This window comes from Apium graveolens, chromosome 4 (assembly GCF_009905375.1).
Source record: "Apium graveolens cultivar Ventura chromosome 4, ASM990537v1, whole genome shotgun sequence".
NCBI classification, from domain to species: Eukaryota; Viridiplantae; Streptophyta; class Magnoliopsida; order Apiales; family Apiaceae; genus Apium; species Apium graveolens.
In genome coordinates this window covers 183984825-183996969 of record NC_133650.1, presented here as the reverse complement: position 1 = coordinate 183996969, position 12145 = coordinate 183984825, and positions in this window count along the sequence as shown.

Genomic DNA, 12145 nt, shown 5'->3' with positions numbered 1-12145 from the left:
TTGTGGTCTCATCTATGGGATGTTTTTCTTAAAACTTATAATACTTTGAACGGTGGTAGTTCAAGTAGCTTTATAAATGATATAAGTGTGGTAAAGTATTGGTAACTTCATTCCTTGTTTTTACTTATATCTAGTAAGTAATTATCTTACACATGATAGAGATTCTATTAAGTATCCATTTAGATACTTATATTATTGTTATCACTATGTATTATCTTGCGAGCTGTAAGGCTCACTCTTGCTTTATTTCTTCATCACACAACAACAGTTAGGAGAGATGGCCAGACTCCAGCAGACCTAGCGCAAGCACGTGGGAAGCGTCCCGCGTCTTCCCGTTGATGTTGTAGCTGCTATAGCTGCAGAGGAAGATCCATTGTAGTTCAGACCATCTACTTTTGAGAATCAAATTATGTATAATTATAACTTGTGGCAGATAATGGCAATTAACTGTAAATTTATCAAGTAATCATTTTGGGTTGTAATAACTTTTAAATGGTGGATTCAAAGACTTGTACTTATTTCAATTTCAACTCTGAGACTATAACGGGTTGTGGTGTGTGTTAGTATGGGGTCACAGCATGAGGTTATTTATTATTAATTAAGTGAAGTGATATTGTAGAAAGAAAGACCGTGACGACCCGGATCCCCGACCCCGGATCTGGGGGTGTTACAGAAATGGTATCAGAGCTAAGCGTTATAAACCTCAGATATGATGGGACGTTAAGATAATAAGTTCACAAAGATAATAAGAACTCTTGCCAAGTTCATAGTCGGGCTACCTAACGTAGTACTGACAGTTAAAACCCTTATGGGAACCCTTATAAATATCGTGATAGGAGCGTAGTTCGTTATCGTATATGGTAGCGGGACTCCGAACCCTGAGGTTGAGGAGCAACAGCGCGATGATGTTTTATTACTAATTGGAGATCGGATTGTGGATCCGATAGAGTGTCCTAATGCAGGACCGGATGATGTTGATATTGAGGATGTAGCGGTTGAAGATGTTGTCCTAGAAGGTATAGTTGTTGAGGAGGATCCCATGGAGGATCCTGACAAGATTGGATAAAGGACCACTGATGAATTGATGACCATGGTTAGGTCGACTACCAGAGGTAGGATTGGCCGGTCACTACCGGAGGTTCGTTCAAGTTTGTAAAGATAGTAACCCCTTTAACGCGGCTTACTCGTAAGACTGAGAAGTTCGAATGGACAGAGAAATGCGAGAACAGCTTTCAAGAACTGAAGCAGAGGTTGGTGATGGCCCCTATGCTGGCGTTGCCGGATGGAAAAGGAGATTTTGTGAAGTGTAGTAACGCTTCGCACAAGGGCTTAGGGTGCGTGCTTATGCAGCACGGTAAGGTAATCGCGTACATGTCAAGATAATTAAGGTAATATGAAATTCGATATCCCCGCCCATGAGCTTAGGCTCGTGGCAATAGTTTTACCCTAAAGATTGGAGGCACTACTTGTATGGAGAGAAGTGCGAGAATTACCTAAGCCATAAGTGCTCTAGTATATTTTCACGTAGAAAGAACTCAACATATGCCAGAGAAGGCAGTTAGAGCTAATCAAGAATAATGATTGGGAGATTCTTTATCATTCGGGGAAAGCCAATATGGTGGCTGATGCCCTTAGTAAAAAGGAGAGACTCAAGATGATAATGTCTTTTGGAGAGTTTATAAGGGATTTTGAGAAAATGGAAATAGAAGTGAAGGTAACCGGAGCCGGTACCGAAAAGCTGTTTGAGATTGCAATACAGCCCGAATTATTGGAAAAGATCATATTGTGCCAGAAAAAGTTATGAATGAAGGCAGAGAGCCAACATTTAGATAAAAGATTAATATCGAGAAAGATGATAAGGGAATAATGAGGTATTCCTATAGAATTTGGGTTCCGAAAGTTCAAGAGCGTAAGGATGAGAACTTAGATGAGAGCCATAGTTTGAGGAATAAGATTTAGAGCAAACCCTGAACGTGATAGTCAGGGAGGTCGCCATCAAGATAGAAGGAACCCATGACATAATGGAGTGGAAAATGAGGATTTTAAATTAAAAGATGACCCCAATTATGGGGAGTAGGATGAAACATTTCATACTAAGGAAACAGAAAGTCGAGTAAGGAAAGGAGACCCGAGACGGTACTCCTATACGGCAATTCATGGACCTGTCTAAAAAGAACTTAGACTATTATCCCCAACCACCACCCTGAGGAGACAGTGCGGTGAGAAATTCTTTCAGGACCTTTAAGTCGCTAAGCTCTCAGAGTTCCATGGAACAAGCTGACCCAGCCGAGGCAAGAGCCTGGCTAAAGGAAATAGAGGAATTATTTGAGATTCTAAATGATTGACGAATCACAAAAGACTGTTTTTGTCACTTACCCTCCTAAGAGAGAGACCACCCGCTGGTGAAAGACCAAGAAAGGCACGGAGCTAGAGGTTAGAATAAACTGATTTAAGTTCAGTCAATTGTTTTCGGGAAAGTAATTCCCAAAGATAAGGAGATACTGTAAAAGCTTTGGAGCTAGAACAAAAGTGGATGAGTATGATGAATTATGAATCTAAGTTGTAAAAGTTATCAAGATTCGTTCTGAGGACACGAATCCAGAATGACGGGATGTTTGGAATCAATACTTATGTTGTGTTAGTTCATGAAATAATGATAAGAGAAAGGAAAATAAAAAGAAACTGAAGTGGAAAGGAATATAAAGGCAATAGAGTTTGAGGTATGATAAGGGAGTTGGGTATGAGGAAACCCTAAAGACTCGTAGCAATAGACATAGAAAAGTATGTAATCGTCAGGATGAGGGTGATTCACCATGAATTAAAGTTGATGGTTGAAGGCATACGAGTTATGTACATTTTATCCCCTTTAAGTTGGGAGGATTCAAGGAAACCTTTAGATAGTTCGAAGGATAAATAATAAGACGCGGATAGACTAAGGAGACAAGAAAGTAAGAAAGTAGGAAAATTTGGATGAAGGAAGTGACCTTCAATAATGTAAAATGTAAGACCGGTGGCTCGATACTCAGAAAGGGAGACGCCAGGTATGAGAGGTATCCCAACATTGAGGTGACTGTTGAGATAAACAACAAAAGTAAATAAGGAATTATTAAGAAGAAGTTCACGTTGAACATGACCAATATCTTCCAGAACATCCATGTTATCATTACCAAATCAGGAAAAAAAAGCGGATGACCATTGTTATCTTTTGGAGGCCATATGGATTGACCTCAATTTGAATAAGGATGCTATTATGAAGTTAGGTATAGACTATCGAGGTGGGAATGATGAATATGATAATCTATCAAGGAAATATGACTTGATTTATTCGTGGAAGGATGCAGGTACCTTTTAAAGGTGGAATTAAGGATAGAACATTGGTAGCTTAAAATGAATCCTAGGGGACTGCATAAAGGTTGGCATGTCACCCTTAATAGGGACAGTATGAGTTTTGACAGTATGAATTGGAAAGGATTAAGGTAATAATAACCTTTAAGGATCAGTGGACAAATTTTTCAGAAGTATATAGACAATGGTTCTAGTATTAGTAAATGGTATTTTGATATGCCCTGTACATAGGGAATACAGGAGGAACGATTGAACGATAACCTTAGAGGTTTTACAAGGAGAAAGGAAATATTCGAAATTCTCAAGAATAAAAATGTTGATAAAGGAAATATGACATAATTATAATGATGCCAAGTGGGGCACGTGTTAAACCACGAGAAAGTATGGATCGAACCAGTAAAGGTCGAAATTGTTCAGGGCAATTAGGACCTAAGATAAAAGATGTTTTAAGTATGATTGAGAGTCAGTCGTGACAGTGATTAACCTCTAAAGATTGAGGCAATAACTTATGGAAAAAAATGGTGATATTTTTTTTTACTTATCAGATTTTAAGGAAAACATCTTCACATAAGCTGTGATTGAAATGAGGTAGAAAATTTAGTTGAAGGTGGTTAAAAGACATTGACTGTAAGGAACTATTACTATCAGGAAAGGCCAAAGAGGTGGCCGACACTTTAACGGTAAAAGGAAAATTGTAGGCGCTTGTGCCAAAGGAATACAGTGATGATGGTTAAAGCTGTGATGGTTGTATTTTGGGTTGGAAGATTGTCATTCCTTCTGATGACTGTGCAATACCCAACCGTAATAGTAGTTGGTAAAGGTTTAATTCGTGTAATCGCCATGAACGGGCTATCTATCTTAGGAGGTCCTATCTTGAGATAAGCCAGGACCATGTTTCAAAAAGGACTAGACGAACCTTTGAGTTAAGTCTTCTATTTAAGGCATATGATTAAGAATGGTATTAACCTGCTATCGTTGCTTTGATTGAAACTCTTCTGCAATTTTATCTACTTCATATCATGAAAGTACGTCAGAGTTTGGAGTGTTCTTCATGAATTGTGATTGGTGGTTATGTTAACTCCTTAGGAGAATTAGATACGAGATGTATGGACTCCGTATGGTTAGATATTAAGATTTTATGGAAAAGTGAATGACGACAGTAGGTCAGTGGTGGACCATAGTAAGGCAGCAATGATTCTGCGAGTAATGAGCTGATTACAACCGTGAGAGTTGTATTGGAATGGGTGTTGAGATTGAGTACCACTAATCGGGTCGTGGTAGTGTATAAGTTATCATTGATAGACTAATTAAGTAGAGTATCTACCTAGTGAATTATTATTCTTTCTTATCAATAGAGAGTCGTATTATTATACGAGGAAGGTTGCGGTGCGAGCATAGAATCCTAGTAATGGTGATATATAGAATGAGATCCCAGATTCGATTTTCGATGTCGAGGGAGTTTCAAAGGTGATTGTGTATAAGCTCGAGGAAGAGCAAGGGTCTATAGAATGATGGACGGGATAGCGAAAATATTTAGGCACGTGAAATGCGATGCTATAATGCTTGATGTTGATATAAATACATATATGTTTTGTTCTTCTATGACAAACCTCTATAGTTCAGAGGTAGATTCCAAGCCAGATATTTTATGGCAATAAAATTTTTTTTTATGAATATACAATTCTCTTCAGTTCTTTCTTTTCTCTTCTTTTCATTTCATGTAAGCTGAGAAGAACAACCCTTCCAGAAGGGGAGGTATTGCCGAATGACTATCTATCTATGTGATAGAAGCCGAGTAGGATACCAGCTATTGTTTAATTGCTTGTCAAGTACTAAAGGCTGGCCACCTTCTGTACTAACTATGCGATATAACAAGTGTTCATGATCATAGTGATCTCTCAACAAATTCCTTTACTTCTATATGATTAATCAAACTTTGGGAAATAGAAACAGCTGAAAAAGGAGTAATAAAGTTGTGGTAGTATTCGGAATGGAAACACATTCGTGATACTAAGGTTGACGTGGTTATTAAAAGGTTATAAAATGCTAACGAGCAAAAGTATAACCAGTATAATATTAGGAACGGAAGGTAGTAGTGATTACGAACTCGAAAAGAATGGGTATTGAGAAGCAGAAGGTCTAATGCTAAAAACTATAATGAGAGTCTGTGCAATAGACTTGAAAAAAAATTGGAATGATCACTTAACACGGATTGAGTTTTCTTACGACAATAGATCATATGTCAGTATTGAGATATCGCCTTATGAGATCCTTGAGGGAAGACAATATCGATCTCCCTTATGTTAGGATGAAGTTGTAGAGCGCAAGATGCTCGGACCAGCAGTGGTCTAAAGGACCAAGGATATGATAGATCTAATCAGAGGACGGCTGGTAGTAACCCAAGATTGACATAAGAGGTATGCTGATTTAACTCAAAAAGGACAAAGAGTATGAAATAGGGGACCTAGTAATGTTATAGGTATCCCTTGGAAAGGATTGATGAGGTTCGGAAAGAAAGGAAAGCTAAGTCTACAATTTGTTGGACCCTTGGATATATTAAGACGTTTGGGAAGTTAGCATATGAGCTAGCCCTAACCCCGAACATGTAGCAGGTCGTAACGTGTTTCACGTATCAATGTTAAGGAATTGTAATTCAGATGCCAGATAAATAGAGGCATATGAGCGCATAGACATGCAACCAGACGTAACCTATATGGAGCAACCAGGAAGGGTATAGAGTAAAAGGGAACGAGTGCTTAGGAGAAGGGTTATCAAACTAGTAAGAGTTTGATGGTAGAACCACAATGTGGGAAAATTTACTCGAGAGTTAGAAAGTACAATGCTAAGAGAGTATCCCTATTCATTTTCTATCTGATTCCGGGACGGAATCCTTTTAAGGAGGGGAGACTGTAATAACCCCAATTTTTGGGAAATTTTTGAAACCCTTATGAATAGTGTTTTTGCTGAATGAGAAAACTTTTCATGCCACACTATGTAGGGGTTCTGTTATTGATCTTATGGGATATTATTAGTACTCTATGTGGTATATAAGTGTATGTAAAGATCGTCAGAATCCAATTTCCGAACACTTGGATTTTTCCCGGAACTCCACTAGATACGGAAAGAATTGAGAAAAAGGTAACAGGATAAAAAGGATTTAAATTAAAGGATTATAAGAGAGGATCATAGAAGGAATACAATATATTGAGAAAGGTTAAGGGAACCTAAGTAATAAGATCCCGGGTATGATCCCTCAAACGATAAACGAAAACGAAAGTTAAGCGAACCGTATAACAGATCAGCGGTCATTAGGCAAACAATTAGGAAGTTAATCAAAGGGATTAGAGAGGATGATGTCACCCAACCAATGAGAAGATGACAAGGAGGGGAGGATGACATCATGAGGATGACACAAGCATGACATGGGAAGGAAGGAGATGTGGTGACTTTTTAACCACACAAAACCAAGGGCAACTAGGTAATTCACTAAAGCAAACAACAAAAATCAACCAACCAAAAGCAAATCAAGCCAAAACACAAAAATCTCTCTTCTTCTTCTTCATGCTCTCGGGTGCTTTTCTTAAAAAATGAAAGTCCAAGCTCCTCCACTTACTATTTAGCAAGGTAATTATCTAAGCTTCCCCATGGATAGTTACATACTTCCTATAAGTTTAAGCTTCTAATTCCAAGCCAATCTTTTTCTATAAATCATGAAAGAAGATGGTGAATAGTGTTTTTCAAGAATTAAAATTTGTGTTCTTGAAGTTTTGTTTAGATTAAGCTTGGATAAGGACTTTAAGGGTGATTCCAAGCCATTCTCTTGATTCTCCACTCTCCAAGGAAGGTATAACTTCTCAAACCCTTAGTATTAAGTTTTGTTGGTTTGGATTTCATAATGTTAGATGATGGGTTAGTGTAATGAGTGTGTACTCATGATAGAGCTTTGTTTAGTAAGTGGTTTTGTTCATTTTGGAGTTAGGAGTGATGCTTGTTAGATTTGAAGTTCTTAGTCACATTTTTTTTGACTTGGTTTAGATGAATAAATTGGTAATATTGAGTTGATTTGGGACTGGTGTAATGTAGTTTAGATGGAGGTTTGATTGGGTTGTGAATTGGAATTGAAATTGTGGTTGTTGGAATTGGTTTAAATTTGGGAAATCGCGTACACATAGCCGTCGTAACGTCCGATTTTCTTTGGACTGTTTTTGTGCATAGCATTAGGACTCGAGAACCCCCTGCTAGATTATGACCACTGCCATGTTTAGATAGCTCATGTTACGAGCTTCGTTTTGATATATAGTTCGTTCGATTCCGATGCACGGTTTAGGAGAAACGACCATTTCAAGTAACGGCGTTTCGCGAACGAAACTTTTCCCCTCGCCTTACTTTGAAACATAGGTTAAAGACCATAAAGAGTTAATTAATGTATGAAACATTTATGGTAAGTGTGTTAGGCAGTTGGTAAGACACTCGCGAAGGAATCGCTTTAAAACTCGTAAAGGTTAAATTATTAAAAATGGTGGAGCCGAGGGTACCCGGGTGACTTAAGCAAATCAGTGAGCGCAAAACAAGAGTTAGAGTCTAAGTTAGTTAAAGTATAGATTTACAAGTGACTTTGGTTTAATTCCAACTTACTTGTTGTTTATAGGTTACCAGACTCGTCCCGAGCCTTTTTTCACCCCAAGTCGCTCAGGCAAGTTTTCTACCCGTTATACTGTTGTTGTGATGTATATATGTATATGCATTATCTTGCGATAGATGCATGTTGGTTAATTAGCAAATGTTGCGATATATTGAAGCATGCTGATATGGTATATATATGCATGCCTGTTTCATATTCTTGCCATATATATCTGTTGGTTCAGTTGATAATACCTATGCTAGAGGATAGCGGTAACTTGCATATACCCTTAGTATAGGGACCCAAGGTGAAAATATTTTCTAAAACCGGGAGTCGAGGATCCCGAGTAGATTTTGTATATATGGATATGGATATATATATATATATATATTTATATATATGGTTATAGTTTTCCAAACTATTAATCGAATAAGGTTTATTCGATAACTTTAACTTTATTTTATTATTGAATATTATTTTGAATATTCATTCGAGGACTTATGACTCCTTTTATTTTAATTATCTGAATATTATTTGAATATTCATTCGAGGGCTTATGACTCTTTCATATTATTTATTGAATATTATTTGAATATTCATTCGAGGGCTTATGACTCTTTCATATTATTTATTGAATATTATTTGAATATTCATTCGAGGGCTTATGACTCAGTTTATATTATTTAATGAATATTATTTGAATATTCATTTGAGTATCTATGACTCCGATTATTTGCTGAGATATATTCTTTATTTTATTAAAGAATAAGGTGTCAATAATCAAACTTATTTTCGATTATTCAAATAAAGATAGTACTTTCATATAAGTATATCTTTGGTTATTTAATACTCGTTTCAAGTAGAAGTTTTAATACTTCTACTTCAATTATTTTTATAAAGATTATTCTTTATGGGAATATTATTTAAATAATAATATTCAGTCATTTTCTAAATATTCTGGGGACTGATTTACTTCATTAAATCAGCTTTACTCCAAACACTCTATAAAGTGTTTTCGAGTCTTCAAAATGATTTTTAAAGTCAGAGCGGATCCCAAAACTCATTTTTATATTTAAGATCTTCCTTTTTAAGGGGATTTAAATACTCGCTCAAAACCTGGGGAATCCGGCTCTGTGGTGTATTTTATATTCGCAACGAGGTTGCAGTTTTGATAAATGAATTGATTACTTGCCCAATGTTCGGGAAGTAAGCCCATCTAATTGAGTCGGCATAAGCGACAGGCCGGGGTACGGTCTATCAAAGTGTAAGTGGCTGGGTGGCAGTCCATCAACGCGTAAGAGGCCGGGTGGCGGTCCAGCACAAGGTCCTTATGTGGCCAGGGTGATGACCGGTGGGGGATTCATCTATCTACTAGTAGAAAAGGTTACTTATTGGTATCTTTGCCCGATCAGCAAGATATCTGGTTTATGCCAAAATTCTTTTCCTTTCCAAAATTCATTGGATGTTTCAAACTCTGTCATACTTTACATAACAGAGGTTCCAGGAAATGTTTAAGAGATATATATGTGGATATATATATATCGGGACTAAATAAAGTATCTCGTAACTTTATTTCATTCAATAATATTTCAAAGATTGAATCTATTCAAGTCTTAACTTGTGGTCTCATCTATGGGATGTTTTTCTTAAAACTTATAATACTTTGAACGATGGTAGTTCAAGTAGCTTTATAAATGATATAAGTGTGGTGAAGTATTGGTAACTTCATTCCTTGTTTTTACTTATATCTAGTAAGTAATTATCTTACACATGATAGAGATTCTATTAAGTATCCATTTAGATACTTATATTATTGTTATCACTATGTATTATCTTGCGAGCTGTAAGGCTCACTCTTGCTTCATTTCTTCATCACACAACAACAGTTAGGAGAGATGGCCAGACTCCAGCAGACCCAGCGCAAGCGCGTGGGAAGCGTCCCGCGTCTTCCCGTTGATGTTGTAGCTGCTATAGCTGCAGAGGAAGATCCATTGTAGTTCAGACCATCTACTTTTGAGAATCAAATTATGTATAATTATAACTTGTGGCAGATAATGGCAATTAACTGTAAATTTATCAAGTAATCATTTTGGGTTGTAATAACTTTTAAATGGTGGATTCAAAGACTTGTACTTATTTCAATTTCATCTCTGAGACTATAACGGGTTGTGGTGTGTGTTAGTATGGGGTCACAGCATGAGGTTATTTATTATTAATTAAGTGAAGTGATATTGTGGAAAGAAAGACCGTGACGACCCGGATCCCCGACCCCGGATCTGGGGGTGTTACAAGTGCTCTGATAAAAAAGATTCCAGTAAATAAAGAAACTGATGAACCCAAGTACACTGCCAAGAATATGCATAAAAAAAGCTGAATATGTGCTTAGGTACATCAGAAAGAAGAAAAAGACTCAGTCTCTGCTATGGATGTTAGTCCACAAGAACCTAAGTCTCAAAGGGATTTAGACACTGAGAAACATCCAGTCACACAAGAATCATCTTCTCAAAGGAAAAATGCAAACAAAGAGGCTGCACAAATAATTGTTGATTTTGCTCAAGGTGATATCCTCGTTGATTCTGAAAAACTGTTGCAAGAAAAGAAGGCTAATCAAGATGTATTGTCAAAGGTGGATGCAGTTATTAATGATCTTATGTTCGAGGAGAGTACACAAGAACCTTCACCATTCATTGCCGAAGCAGCTCATAGTCTCCCGGCCCCACAAGAACCACCAGTTCAAAGTACTAATGCTAGTCTAGTGCATTCTCATGACAAATCAAATCATGACACTACAACAAGTCCTTATGCTGACCAATTGATAATTCAAGCAGTTTCTACGGATGACTCATTGTTGAGAGCTAATTTGTTACAGCATCCTGATGTTGTGTTTGTCCCTCCACTGACATCACTGCCACTTGAGGATTCATCTTCAGGTATTGCTTATTTTTTCTCTACTGTTCTCAATATTTGTATGATTATAAATAGTCTCTTATTTGAGGTTACCTCTATTTATATGACAAGCATACTACTCTTCTCAGCCACCTCTTATTTCTTTGCAAAATGTGTGATTGTGCCTTTCTGTGAGATTATGTGGAAAGATTTTGTGAGAAAATTCAATTTTGAGTGGCAGTCTCCTGTACTGGAAAAAGGAGAGGTAGTTTTGAGAAAATAATTTTACAAGTTTTTCTTTTCTTATAAACCTTCTTATGTGAGAATCATATTACTATTAAAAGTAATATATTGTGTGAGAAGTGATGAGATCACTTGAAAAGAAAAGAGAGATTTCAGTGTTATAATGTTTTTTATTTCAAAAACTCATCAGAAACAGATAGTTATTGCTAAGGATCCTCTCAAAGGCAAAGTTATTCTACCAAGCTCTGCAAATTCTTCTGAGGGTCTATCTTGCTCTGATTCTGATGAAGATAGTGATTCTGATGATCCTGACATAGCTCAGCTGAAGACTACTATTGATGCTTGTAAGAAGTGCAATATTGGTTCTTCTTCACATTTCAATGTTGATCCCTCTTATTACAATGCTGATGCTGAGCATTTTTGAAAGGCTGAATGGGATTTTGCATGGAGAGATGCACATACTTCTATCTCCTCAGCTGTTGGTATGCAACATGTTCACATGGTATATGATGGACTTCAAAATCCTGATCTCAAGATTGATGCTTTTATGGTTAATCCACTTACTTCAGCTGAACTAATAAGTGTGAAGAAAGCTGTTAGAGCTGTGGTTCAATCTCAACAAAGCATGGATACTCGATTTTCTTCCTTGGAAGATAAAGTGTCTTCAATGGCTGATAAACTGGATATTATGTTTTCTCTTCTTTCGGATCCTGATGCCAAAAAGGGGGAGAAGATAGCTGTCACAAAGTGTACACCTGACTCTATTCAATTAAAAGATAAAGATATTGATGATGATGGTGATAAGAATCCAGTTGCTAATATAATTTCTTCTGTTGCTCAACAACCTCAACATTCCAAAAGATCTGGTTCAGGACAAGGAAAGACTAATGTTGATGCTCCCGAAACTGGTGATGTTACAATCTCTAACTTAGAAGATGCTAAAGGATTATTCTTTCCTTACAGACACAAAGAAACACGTGAAGAGATTATTCTATATTACAAAGATAAGAGGTTTGAGCAAAAGAATGCCAGAAGTGCTATTGGGTTGAT